This window comes from Leptodactylus fuscus, chromosome 2, assembly GCF_031893055.1.
Source record: "Leptodactylus fuscus isolate aLepFus1 chromosome 2, aLepFus1.hap2, whole genome shotgun sequence".
In the NCBI taxonomy this organism is placed as follows: domain Eukaryota; kingdom Metazoa; phylum Chordata; class Amphibia; order Anura; family Leptodactylidae; genus Leptodactylus; species Leptodactylus fuscus.
This window is the reverse complement of record NC_134266.1, coordinates 91057217-91070576: the sequence shown is the minus strand read 5'-3', so window position 1 is coordinate 91070576 and position 13360 is coordinate 91057217.

The window sequence follows — 13360 nt, the reverse complement described above, 5'->3', positions numbered from 1 at the left end:
CAAAAAGGGTAGCTAGAGGCAGAGACATGTCCAGAGGCAGAGGTCAGCTGCTTTGCCGAAGCCAGGCCAGACCCGGAATGTCCGAAGATGTTCCCTTTTGTACCCAGCCCAGAAAAACTCCCCCATCGAGGGCAAGTTTCTTGAAGGTGTAGAGTTTTTTCAAGGAATGCGCCGAGGACAGATATAGTGTCGTCTACACAATTTGCCTCTCGAAATCGAGTAGGGGCCCTGAGAAGAGCAACCTGTCCACCACTTCAATGCACCGTCATTTGGAATCCAAGCAATGGAATCAGTGGCAGGCAGCAACGGCAGGACAAACGTCGCCCGCCGTTCATGCCACTGCCTCTGCTCACAGTGCTGGCGATGCACTCCAGAGGACGAGCCAGGACATCACTTCATCTGCCTCCGCCACTTTGTTGACTTCTCCCTCATCCTCCCCTGTTTCTGTCTTATCTCCTTCTCCTGCACCATCAAAGGCACCATCAGGCGCTTCTTTACAACAACCCACCATCTCTCAGACATTGGAGCGCCGGCAGAAATACACCGCTAACCACCCACCCACGCAAGCCTAGAACGCCAACATCGCTAAACTGCTGGCCCAGGAGAGGTTGGCGTTCCGGCTTGTTGAAACTCCCGCCTTCCCGGACCTGATGGCAACTGTGGCACCTCACTATGCCGTCCCTAGCCGTCTCAACTTCTCCCGGTGTGGCATCCCCGCCTTGCACCAGCACGTGTCACTCAACATCAGGAGGGCCCTTAGTTCCGCGCTTTGCTGCAAGGTCCACTTCACCACCGACACTTGGACAAGCGCCTGTGGTCAGGGATGCTGCAGTGCTTATCTTTAATGACAGGCAGGGTGAATGTGGTGGAGTCTGTTCCCCGGGTGCAAACTGGGGTGGCCTATCTCCTCTCCCAGGCCAAAATTCATGGCAGGAGTAGACTGAAACCCTACGACGCTGCAACCTCCACCACAGCTACTAGCGGCAAACGCTAAAACACTGGTGTGGGGAGACGTCAGCAGGCGGTGCTGAAGCTCATCAGCTTGGGGGACAGACAGCACAGTGCCTCCGAGGTCAGGGATGCCATCCTGGCTGAGATTGCATTTTTTTTCCCTGCTACACCTGGGGCCTGGCATTTTTACGCCTGTGATAATGGCTGGAACCTGGTAGCGGCTCTGGAGCTTGCCAGCCTCCAACACGTTCCATGTTTGGCCCACGTCTAACCTAGTGGTGCAAAGTTTTTTAAAAACATACCCAAATGTACCGAAGCTACTGTTGAAAATGCGGCGCTTGTGCGCCCACTTTTGCAAGTGCACAGGAGTCGCTGCTAGCCTAAAAACACTCTAGCAAGGCCTACATCTGTCCAAACACAGGCTGTTGTCCGTCATTCACACACGCTGAAACCCTACAATACCATATCTTGAGCAGGGTGTGTGAGCTGCACAGACCTTTGATGGAGTTCCATCTACAAAACCCAAGGGTTCCTCAAAGTCAGCAACCAAAGTTTCTGCACCATGAGTTTCCAGGGGTGGCAGAGTTATGGCTAGGGGCAGAGGCATGGATAGGGATGATGTCTAGGGGCAAAAGCAGTGTGGATGTGGAGGCAAGCTAAGCAGGAAAACCTGGGGGTACAAGCTAAGACATGGACTGGGGTGATGTCTAGGGGCAAAAGCAGTGTGGATGTGGAGGCAAGCTAAGCAGGAAAAACTGGGGGTACAAGCAGCCGGTGGCATCATCACTGACAAGCACAGCTGTCTGTCAGCTGACAGGCTGACTTTCACCAAAATGAACAGACAATGGATAGACTCATCATATACATGTCAGTTACATGACAAATTTAGTGCAATTTGCAAGTCCAAGATGGTTTGGAGATCTGCGGAGAGGAATCTCACCACCTCTTGCGGGTGCCATCATTTGGAAGGCAAGCCCTGGGCTCAGTGGGTGAGAGCAAGCGCAGGATAATCGTCGTTTGGCCTGGCGGCCACTGCCTCTCCCACTGTTGACAGGGCTGGCGCTGCAGTCCAGACCAGCAGCCAGGACACCTCCACATCTGCCTCTGACACTTTGGGGAGTTCACCCTTATCCTCACCTTTTCCTGCCATTTCTCCTTTTGCCCGCGCCATCATGCGCCTCTTCCCAGCAACTCCCCATCTCCCAAGCCTTTCATTTCATGCTAAAGTACAGCGCAACCCACCCACATGCCCAAGGCTTCAACGGCCTCATCTCAAGAAATCTGGCCCAGGAGATGTTGGAATCCCGGCTGGGGGACACTCTGCCCTTTTTGGGCAGAGTGTCTACTGCGCCACCGCACTGTGCCGTCCACACCAGCACTTTCCCCCAAACATGAGGTGGTCCCTAAATTCAGCGCTTAGCCCTAAAGTTCCATGTGACCAGTTACGAATGGACAAGTGCATGCGGACAGGGACGCTACCTTTCAATTTGGGCACAGTGGTTGAATGTAGTTGAGGCGTGGACCGGGTCGCAAAATGTGGTGGCTTGACTTGTCTCCCCACACAACATTCCTGGGAGGAGGGCTGAAACACCACCCTCCTCCGCTGTTAAATTGACCCCAGCTACGAGCTGGAAACGCTGCAACACTGGTGTGGGGAGACGTCAGCGGGCCGTGCTGAAGCTCATCAGCTTGGGGGCCAGACAGCACACTGCCTACAAAGTGAGTCATGCCATCCTCGATGAGACGGCAATGTGGTTTTTGCCACTGCACCTGGGCCCAGGCATGTTGTCATGTGTGATAATGGCCGTAACCTGGGATTGGCTCTGTAGCTTGGCAGCCTGCAACATATTCCATGCCTGGGCCACGTTTTTAACTCATTGCTGCTAATCTTTTGAAAAAGGTACCCCAATGTTCCTGAGCTACTGGTGAAAGTGTGGCGCTTGTGCGGATAGTTTTTAAAGTCTATAGTTGCCGCTGCTAGCCTCTATGCACTCCTACAACGCCTGTACCTGCTGGAACAACGGCTGTTGTGCGACGTCTCCACACTGCTGGCACTAAACATATCATGTGTTGAGCAGAGTGTGTGAGCAGCACAGACCTTTGATGTAGTTCCAACTCCAAAACCCTCGGGTTCGTCAAAGTCAACTCCCTCAGTTGCTCAACCATGAGTGGCCATGGGTGGCAGACTTATGTGAAATCCCATCCCATCCATTGCACTGGACACGAAACATTAGCATGCGCTCAGCACAACTTCGGATATGGCAGCTGCGTTAAGCAGGGTGCAGGGTACAACACAGACCAGGCCCGAGCACCAGGAACAGGTGTTAGAAATACTGCAGCATCTGCCATTTCCTTCCAATTTTGGGGTTTTGGACCCGCCACCGACTTGTCTGGACCTAAGTGGGGATCATGAGACACAGTTGCCATCAAGGCAAGCTGTGGTCATGTGCGGTTTGCAGTAAGGGGGCAGTGCGCAATTGGAAGAGGAGTTGGTGGATGACGAGGCCACCGACCCCACATGGACAGGGGTGATGTCTAGGGGCTAAAGCAGTGTAGATGTAGAGGGAAGCTAAATCAACAAAAAACCTGGGTAGAAGCAAAGGCATAAACTGGGGTGATGTTTAGGGGCTAAAGCAGTGTAGATGTGGAGGGAAGCTAATTCAACAAAAAAAAAAGGGTAGAAGCAAAGGCATAAACTGGGGTGATGTTTAGGGGCTAAAGCAGTGTAGATGTGGAGGGAAGCTAATTCAACAAAAAAAACAGGGTAGAAACAAAGGCATAAACTGGGGTGATGTTTAGGGGTGAAAGCAGTGTAGATGTGGAGGGAAGCTAAGCAGCAAAAACAGTGGGTAGAAGCAAAGGCATGCAAAACTCTACCCTGTTGGAAGACTTATTCCTAGGTCTGGAACACGTTAATGGCCCCCCTGGACAAATTACTGCCACTCAGGGGCCTAGTGTCACCAGGAGGGACAAGTATAGGCGCATGTTGTGGGAATACCTGGCCGACACCAGCTCTGTCCTCTCCGATCCCTCTGTGCTCTACAGCCTACACTTATTTTCTCATCTTTTTTTCTGAACTGCACATCTCTTGCCTGCTTCCTTTGGGATCTTAGAAATGGTGGTCCACTTCCACAGATGGTAACTTCAATAGACAGTGTAACGGGAGTAGCTGAGGGATCGCTGTCTTAACCACTTTTTGGCACAAAATTAACTTCCAAGCCAAATATGGTGCAAGTATATGATGCAAGGACACCTACACACCTATCTCTGACACATTGGGGAGTTCACCCTCATGCGCCCTTTTGGCCTGCACCATCATGCGCCTCTTCCCAGCCACTCCACATTTCCCAAGCTTTTCATTGCAGGCAGAAGTACAACACAACCCATCCCCATGCCCAAGCCTTTAACAGCCTCATCGATAAACTGCTGGCCCTGGAGATGTTGGTGTTTGTTTATGCTTCTGGAGACCCAGGCCTTCCGTCAGCAGATGGCAGCTGGGGCACCTCCCTATGCTGGGCCTAGCCGTTACTACTTCTCTTGGTGTGCTATCTCTGCCTTGCGCCTGCATGTGTCCCATAACATCAGTCGGGCCCAGAGCTCTGCGCTTTGCTGCAAGGTCCACTTGACCACCGACACATGGACAAGCGCCTGTGGTCAGGGATGCTGCAGTGCTTATCTTTAATGACAGGCAGGGTGAATGTGGTGGAGTCTGTTCCCCGGGTGCAAACTGGGGTGGCCTATCTCCTCTCCCAGGCCAAAATTCATGGCAGGAGTAGACTGAAACCCTACGAAGCTGCAACCTCCACCCCAGCTACTAGCGGAAAACACTGTAACACTGGCATGGGGAGATGTCAGCAGGCCGTGCTGAAACTGATCAGCTTGGGGGACAGACAGCACAGTGCCTCCGAGGTCAGGGATGCCATCCTGGCTGAGATGGCATTTTTTTTTCCCTGCTACACCTGGGGCCTGGCATTTTTGCGCCTGTGATAATGGCTGGAACCTGGTAGCAGATCTGGAGCTTGCCAGACTCAAACACGGTCCACGCATGGCCCACGTTTTCCAACTTGTTGGTGCCATGTTTCTTTGAAACCTACACCATTGTGCCTGATATACAGGTCAAAGTGGGGCCATTTTCGTAAGTGAGAACTAGCCTCTGCTAGGCAGAAAACATTCAGAGCACACTCCTCTCATCTTCGCACCGTTGGCTGGCGGAGGAAGACGAGGGGGTTGGAGTGGCATCTGATGTCCCTATCCCACACGAGGCTAGAGGGTGCACTTCAGTGCATCCCATTGCTTCACCACAAATGGTGTGAAGGGGAGTGGAAAATGGAGGAAATGGAGAGTGACCCTTACAGTTGGGGCCAGCAAAGGCATGCCAAGTAACACACTGGCACACATGGCTGACTTCATCTTGGGGTGCTTTTCAAAACATATTTCACATCATGAAGAACAAATAATACTGGATTTTTACAAGCCTCGAACCCCGGTCTAGGTCTAATGTCTGTTCCTTTCTTATATTAGGGGAGAGGGAAAAAAAATTACTTCAGTGATACGTTTAGCGTACATAGACTGACTATTAATGTGTATCCCACTTAGTGTTGTTAGGGTTACACACCGTCACAACCTGGCTAAAACTTCTATAGCTGTTAATAAAGTCAACATAACTTTACGGTATCCAAAAAGACAGCTGGTACCGACAGAGAGCAAGACAAATGTCACCCAAAGCTGTGAGCTCTGAACACCCACAGTGACTTTGGCATCATCATCATTATAAGGGAGCGGGTGGTAATAAATAACTTGGCAGTGCCTAAAACCCAAAAAGCTTATACAACTATATTTACATTAAGATACACAAATGACACTTTTCAGTAGCATGTCATGAGACAAGCTGATAAGCTCTTCCTTTGTGCAGTGCTATTTGAAAGTTAAACGCTGCCTTTATTTTAATTCTGGAGAAGGTGCAGACATTAGATTTAGAACATGTTGTCTTCATTGTCCAAATCCTCTATATAGGTAACGTGTTTTTCGGGCCGAGCTGTCTGGGAACGAGCTGGTGCAGCACTGACAACCTGGGTGAATATGGCAAGAGCCTGAGATGTAGGGTGAATGAATCCCCAAATTATTTGTGTAATTACCAGTGAGACAATGGCACTATCTACCAGTAGCAAAAATTGTGGGTGCACGTAACCCCAATATATTCTTTGAATTACCAGTCAGAAACTGGCACTATATGGCAGTAGCAAGAAATGAGGGTATTTGTAACCCCAATATATTCTTTGAATTCCCAGTGAGACAATGGCACTGTATAGCAGTAGCAAAAATTGTGGGAGCACGTAACCCCCATATATTCTTTGAATTCCCAGTCAGACAATGGCACTATATACCAGTAGTAAAAATTGTGGGTGCACATAACCCCAATATAATCTTTGAATTCCCAGTGAGACAATGGCACTGTATAGCAGTAGCAAAAATTGTGGGTGCACGTAACCCCCATATATTCTTTGAATTCCCAGTCAGACAATGGCACTGTATACCAGTAGTAAAAATTGTGGGTGCACATAACCCCAATATATTCTTTGAATTCCCAGTGAGACAATGGCACTGTATAGCAGTAGCAAAAATTGTGGGTGCACGTAACCCCCATATATTCTTTGAATTCCCAGTCAGACAATGGCACTGTATACCAGTAGTAAAAATTGTGGGTGCACATAACCCCAATATATTCTTTGAATTCCCAGTGAGACAATGGCACTGTATAGCAGTAGCAAAAATTGTGGGTGCACGTAACCCCCATATATTCTTTGAATTCCCAGTCAGACAATGGCACTATATACCAGTAGCAAAAATTGTGGGTGCACGTAACCCCAATATATTCTTTGAATTACCAGTCAGAAACTGGCACTATATAGCAGTAGCAAAAATTGTGGGTGCACATAACCCCAATATAATCTTTGAATTCCCAGTGAGACAATGGCACTGTATAGCAGTAGCAAAAATTGTGGGTGCACGTAACCCCCATATATTCTTTGAATTCCCAGTCAGACAATGGCACTGTATACCAGTAGTAAAAATTGTGGGTGCACATAACCCCCATATATTCTTTGAATTCCCAGTCAGACAATGGCACTATATACCAGTAGTAAAAATTGTGGGTGCACATAACCCCAATATATTCTTTGAATTCCCAGTGAGACAATGGCACTGTATAGCAGTAGCAAAAATTGTGGGTGCACGTAACCCCCATATATTCTTTGAATTCCCAGTCAGACAATGGCACTGTATACCAGTAGTAAAAATTGTGGGTGCACATAACCCCAATATATTCTTTGAATTCCCAGTGAGACAATGGCACTGTATAGCAGTAGCAAAAATTGTGGGTGCACGTAACCCCCATATATTCTTTGAATTCCCAGTCAGACAATGGCACTGTATACCAGTAGTAAAAATTGTGGGTGCACATAACCCCAATATATTCTTTGAATTCCCAGTGAGACAATGGCACTGTATAGCAGTAGCAAAAATTGTGGGTGCACGTAACCCCCATATATTCTTTGAATTCCCAGTCAGACAATGGCACTATATACCAGTAGCAAAAATTGTGGGTGCACGTAACCCCAATATATTCTTTGAATTACCAGTCAGAAACTGGCACTATATAGCAGTAGCAAAAATTGTGGGTGCACATAACCCCAATATAATCCTTGAATTCCCAGTGAGACAATGGCACTGTATAGCAGTAGCAAAAATTGTGGGTGCACGTAACCCCCATATATTCTTTGAATTCCCAGTCAGACAATGGCACTGTATACCAGTAGTAAAAATTGTGGGTGCACATAACCCCAATATATTCTTTGAATTCCCAGTGAGACAATGGCACTGTATAGCAGTAGCAAAAATTGTGGGTGCACGTAACCCCCATATATTCTTTGAATTCCCAGTCAGACAATGGCACTGTATACCAGTAGTAAAAATTGTGGGTGCACATAACCCCAATATATTCTTTGAATTCCCAGTGAGACAATGGCACTGTATAGCAGTAGCAAAAATTGTGGGTGCACGTAACCCCCATATATTGTTTGAATTCCCAGTCAGACAATGGCACTGTATACCAGTAGTAAAAATTGTGGGTGCACATAACCCCAATATATTCTTTGAATTCCCAGTGAGACAATGGCACTGTATAGCAGTAGCAAAAATTGTGGGTGCACATAACCCCCATATATTCTTTGAATTCCCAGTCAGACAATGGCACTATATACCAGTAGCAAAAATTGTGGGTGCACGTAACCCCAATATATTCTTTGAATTACCAGTCAGAAACTGGCACTATATAGCAGTAGCAAAAATTGTGGGTGCACATAACCCCAATATAATCTTTGAATTCCCAGTGAGACAATGGCACTGTATAGCAGTAGCAAAAATTGTGGGTGCACGTAACCCCCATATATTCTTTGAATTCCCAGTCAGACAATGGCACTATATACCAGTAGTAAAAATTGTGGGTGCACATAACCCCCATATATTCTTTGAATTCCCAGTCAGACAATGGCACTGTATACCAGTAGTAAAAATTGTGGGTGCACATAACCCCAATATATTCTTTGAATTCCCAGTGAGACAATGGCACTGTATAGCAGTAGCAAAAATTGTGGGTGCACGTAACCCCCATATATTCTTTGAATTCCCAGTCAGACAATGGCACTATATACCAGTAGCAAAAATTGTGGGTGCACGTAACCCCAATATATTCTTTGAATTACCAGTCAGAAACTGGCACTATATAGCAGTAGCAAAAATTGTGGGTGCACATAACCCCAATATAATCTTTGAATTCCCAGTGAGACAATGGCACTGTATAGCAGTAGCAAAAATTGTGGGTGCACGTAACCCCCATATATTCTTTGAATTCCCAGTCAGACAATGGCACTATATACCAGTAGTAAAAATTGTGGGTGCACATAACCCCCATATATTCTTTGAATTCCCAGTCAGACAATGGCACTGTATACCAGTAGTAAAAATTGTGGGTGCACATAACCCCAATATATTCTTTGAATTCCCAGTGAGACAATGGCACTGTATAGCAGTAGCAAAAATTGTGGGTGCACGTAACCCCCATATATTCTTTGAATTCCCAGTCAGACAATGGCACTATATACCAGTAGTAAAAATTGTGGGTGCACATAACCCCAATATAATCTTTGAATTCCCAGTGAGACAATGGCACTGTATAGCAGTAGCAAAAATTGTGGGTGCACGTAACCCCCATATATTGTTTGAATTCCCAGTCAGACAATGGCACTGTATACCAGTAGTAAAAATTGTGGGTGCACATAACCCCAATATATTCTTTGAATTCCCAGTGAGACAATGGCACTGTATAGCAGTAGCAAAAATTGTGGGTGCACGTAACCCCCATATATTCTTTGAATTCCCAGTCAGACAATGGCACTGTATACCAGTAGTAAAAATTGTGGGTGCACATAACCCCAATATATTCTTTGAATTCCCAGTGAGACAATGGCACTGTATAGCAGTAGCAAAAATTGTGGGTGCACGTAACCCCCATATATTCTTTGAATTCCCAGTCAGACAATGGCACTATATACCAGTAGCAAAAATTGTGGGTGCACGTAACCCCAATATATTCTTTGAATTACCAGTCAGAAACTGGCACTATATAGCAGTAGCAAAAATTGTGGGTGCACATAACCCCAATATAATCTTTGAATTCCCAGTGAGACAATGGCACTGTATAGCAGTAGCAAAAATTGTGGGTGCACGTAACCCCCATATATTCTTTGAATTCCCAGTCAGACAATGGCACTGTATACCAGTAGTAAAAATTGTGGGTGCACATAACCCCAATATATTCTTTGAATTCCCAGTGAGACAATGGCACTGTATAGCAGTAGCAAAAATTGTGGGTGCACGTAACCCCCATATATTCTTTGAATTCCCAGTCAGACAATGGCACTGTATACCAGTAGTAAAAATTGTGGGTGCACATAACCCCAATATATTCTTTGAATTCCCAGTGAGACAATGGCACTGTATAGCAGTAGCAAAAATTGTGGGTGCACGTAACCCCCATTTATTCTTTGAATTCCCAGTCAGACAATGGCACTATATACCAGTAGTAAAAATTGTGGGTGCACATAACCCCAATATATTCTTTGAATTCCCAGTCAGACAATGGCACTGTATACCAGTAGTAAAAATTGTGGGTGCACATAACCCCCATATATTCTTTGAATTCCCAGTCAGACAATGGCAGTATATACCAGTAGCAAAAATTGTGGGTGCACGTAACCCCAATATATTCTTTGAATTACCAGTCAGAAACTGGCACTATATAGCAGTAGCAAAAATTGTGGGTGCACATAACCCCCATATATTCTTTGAATTCCCAGTCAGACAATGGCACTATATACCAGTAGCAAAAATTGTGGGTGTATATAGCCCCAATTCTATTGCTAGGGGACTTGCAGGGTATTTCTGAGGTGAAGGTGGGGGGGCACACCGTTGGAACGGTGATTTGGGGTGTATATATGGGGTATACGGGAATACACTGTCAGTGTGTTCCATTCAGGATCCTGGGAAAGCTGGGTTGCGGCGATTGAGCCCGTCAGTGCCACGTTACACTGACAAGCTTCTCCCTGGAATTGAAGTTATATGTAAGCCCAATATATTCTTTGAATTCCCAGTGAGACAATGGCACTATATGGCAGTAGCAAAAATAGTGGGTGTATATAGCCCCAATTCTATTGCTAGGGGACTTGCAGGGTATTTCTGGGGTGAAGGTGGGGGGGCACACCGTTGGAACAGGTATTGGGGGTATATATCGGGTATACGGGAATACACTGACAGTGTATTCCATTCAGGGTCCTGGGAAAGCTGGGTTGCGGCGATTGAGCCCGTCAGTGCCACGTTACACTGACAAGCTTCTCCCTGGAATTTAGCTCTTATAAGAGCTGTTGTGGTTGTCTTCTCCTTCCTATCCTAGCCTGTCCCTGCCTACCCAGAATCTAACCCCTAGCTAACTGGACGGAAACCTCCGTCCTCGGTGAATTGCAAGCTCAGAATGACGCGAACCTGGGCGTCGCTGTTCTTTTAAATTAGAGGTCACATGTTTTCGGCAGCCAATGGGTTTTGCCTACTTTTTTCAACGTCACCGGTGTCGTAGTTCCTGTCCCACCTACCCTGCGCTGTTATTGGAGCAAAAAAGGCGCCAGGGAAGGTGGGAGGGGAATCGAGTAATGGCGCACTTTACCACGCGGTGTTCGATTCGATTCGAACATGCCGAACAGCCTAATATCCGATCGAACATGAGTTCGATAGAACACTGTTCGCTCATCTCTAGTTCTCACCTTATAAAGTTGTGATAAGCTCACAACTACTGTAAAGGCATAAACAAGTGTTTTCCAATGGGAATCTAGGGGACTCCAGGGCACTTCCTTTACGTGGTTTGAATCTCATGTCGCAGAAATCCAATGATGGGATGAATCCCACAAAAATGGAGGAACCAGCGCTGGTCCAGTAAAACAATGATGGGTGTGTTATGCTTCAATAAAGACATTTTTACTGGACCAGCACTGGTTTCTCTATTTTTGTGGGATTCATGCCATCATTGGATTATTGGCTTCAGTAACCTTTCAAATTATCTGAGATCCAAAGAATCCAAAGTTTCAGGAGACCCCATAGCTGTGCTCATAATATTAGGAGAGGGCTACAATAATAGGTGCAGCCCTTTACGTCTCTGGGATCACAAAGAAATGGGTGACATTTTCTGCAAGTTCTGCAAGTATTTATTAAAGAACTAGATTGTGTATAATAGGTCAAACATTATAAACCAACTTGCTAGCTCCATGTAACATTATTTTAAGGAGTTTCCTATTTGTAAAGTAAAGCTGTACTCTGTATGGCATTCGGCCAATCAACACTGGTCAATGCATTCCTATGGGAAAAAGTCAGCTCGCGCATATCGCAAGTGGACAGGGATCCCGACCAGATAGAGCCCCAAAGAGCTGGGTGAGTGACATGCCCACCTAAATAAAGGTAATCCCTAGCTAACCCTGCCTGTACATCTATCCCTGTCTCACTGTCACATAGTTTACAGTCTCATATGAACCGGATATTAAATCCACTATTCGTATAAATTGGTGGTCACCTGATTTAGCCAGCCAATTACTTTTTCCGATTTTTTTTCGATGCCTCCGTTGTCGTAGTTACTGTCCCACCTCCCCTTCGCAGTTATTGGCGCAAAAAAAGCACCAGGGAAGGTGGGAGAGGAATCGAATTTTTTGTGAGTTTGCCACCTGGTGTTCGACTCGAATCGAACATCTCGAGCAGCCTGATCGAACATGTACTCGGTCGAACGCTGTTTGCTCATCTCTAATCTTGATCTAAAGCTTATACTGGAATGCCTAATGATGTGCTATAACAAGGAAGGGTGGGTTTTAAACAGCGCTGGTAGTGTGCCATCTTCTTTGGTTGTAGTTGTTAATATGGAAGAAACAACATTGCATCACATAAAGATTAGTTGGTTCAGAAAATTGCCATCATTTTTGCAGGGGCAAAAATCATAACAACTTGCATAAAAAAGGCTCTCATAGGGATTTATACAAAAGTGGTCTGTACTTTAATAAAACAAGAGGTTAATGTGCTCTCTTACATCAATGCAGTCAATCCTAATAAGTTACTTTTTCTGTCTCTTAAACTAAGAAAGCGAAAAGGGAAATCCTCCTAACACCCCTAGAGTAGACACCAGGGGTCCAACCTGGCATTAGTAAGCGTGGAGGCCAGCAAGTGGAAGCTGGCCACTCCATGGTATTGTTTGTTTGCTGTTGAAACCCAGGAATCATAATAGACTGACTGGTTAGGCCCAAGTAAAAAAAAAAAAGTTTAAGAAGCCCAGCTATACATTATATACATCATAAGGGAAAAATAAAATCCTCACCTGATATTCAATGAAGCAGTATGTCCTAATACAATAAATAACTGGAAAGTACATGTAGAACAGGAGGAGAGCAAAACTGCTTTTGTGATAGTAAAACCATGCTCCAATAATAACTGGAACTTCATCTGGATTTAGATTTATGTCACCAAACCATATGTTTAATGGAATATTAATATCAGACGATAAATTTACATTAAATACCTAGATATGAAAAAAGTAATGGGACTATAAAATATAACGTATACCCAGGCTAAAGATGGCCTCAGAACAAAATGGAGAACTGATGACATCAAGTGGTGAAATGAATAATAGCAGCCGGGAAGTATAGAGAAAAACTACAAGATAAAGTGCAAGTGCAAGTATACAGTGATACAAATTCCTTTAAAAATAGCTTTTACAGGCTCTCCCAGTTGGGTCAAGTACATGGTGTATGTTACACGTTATATGTAG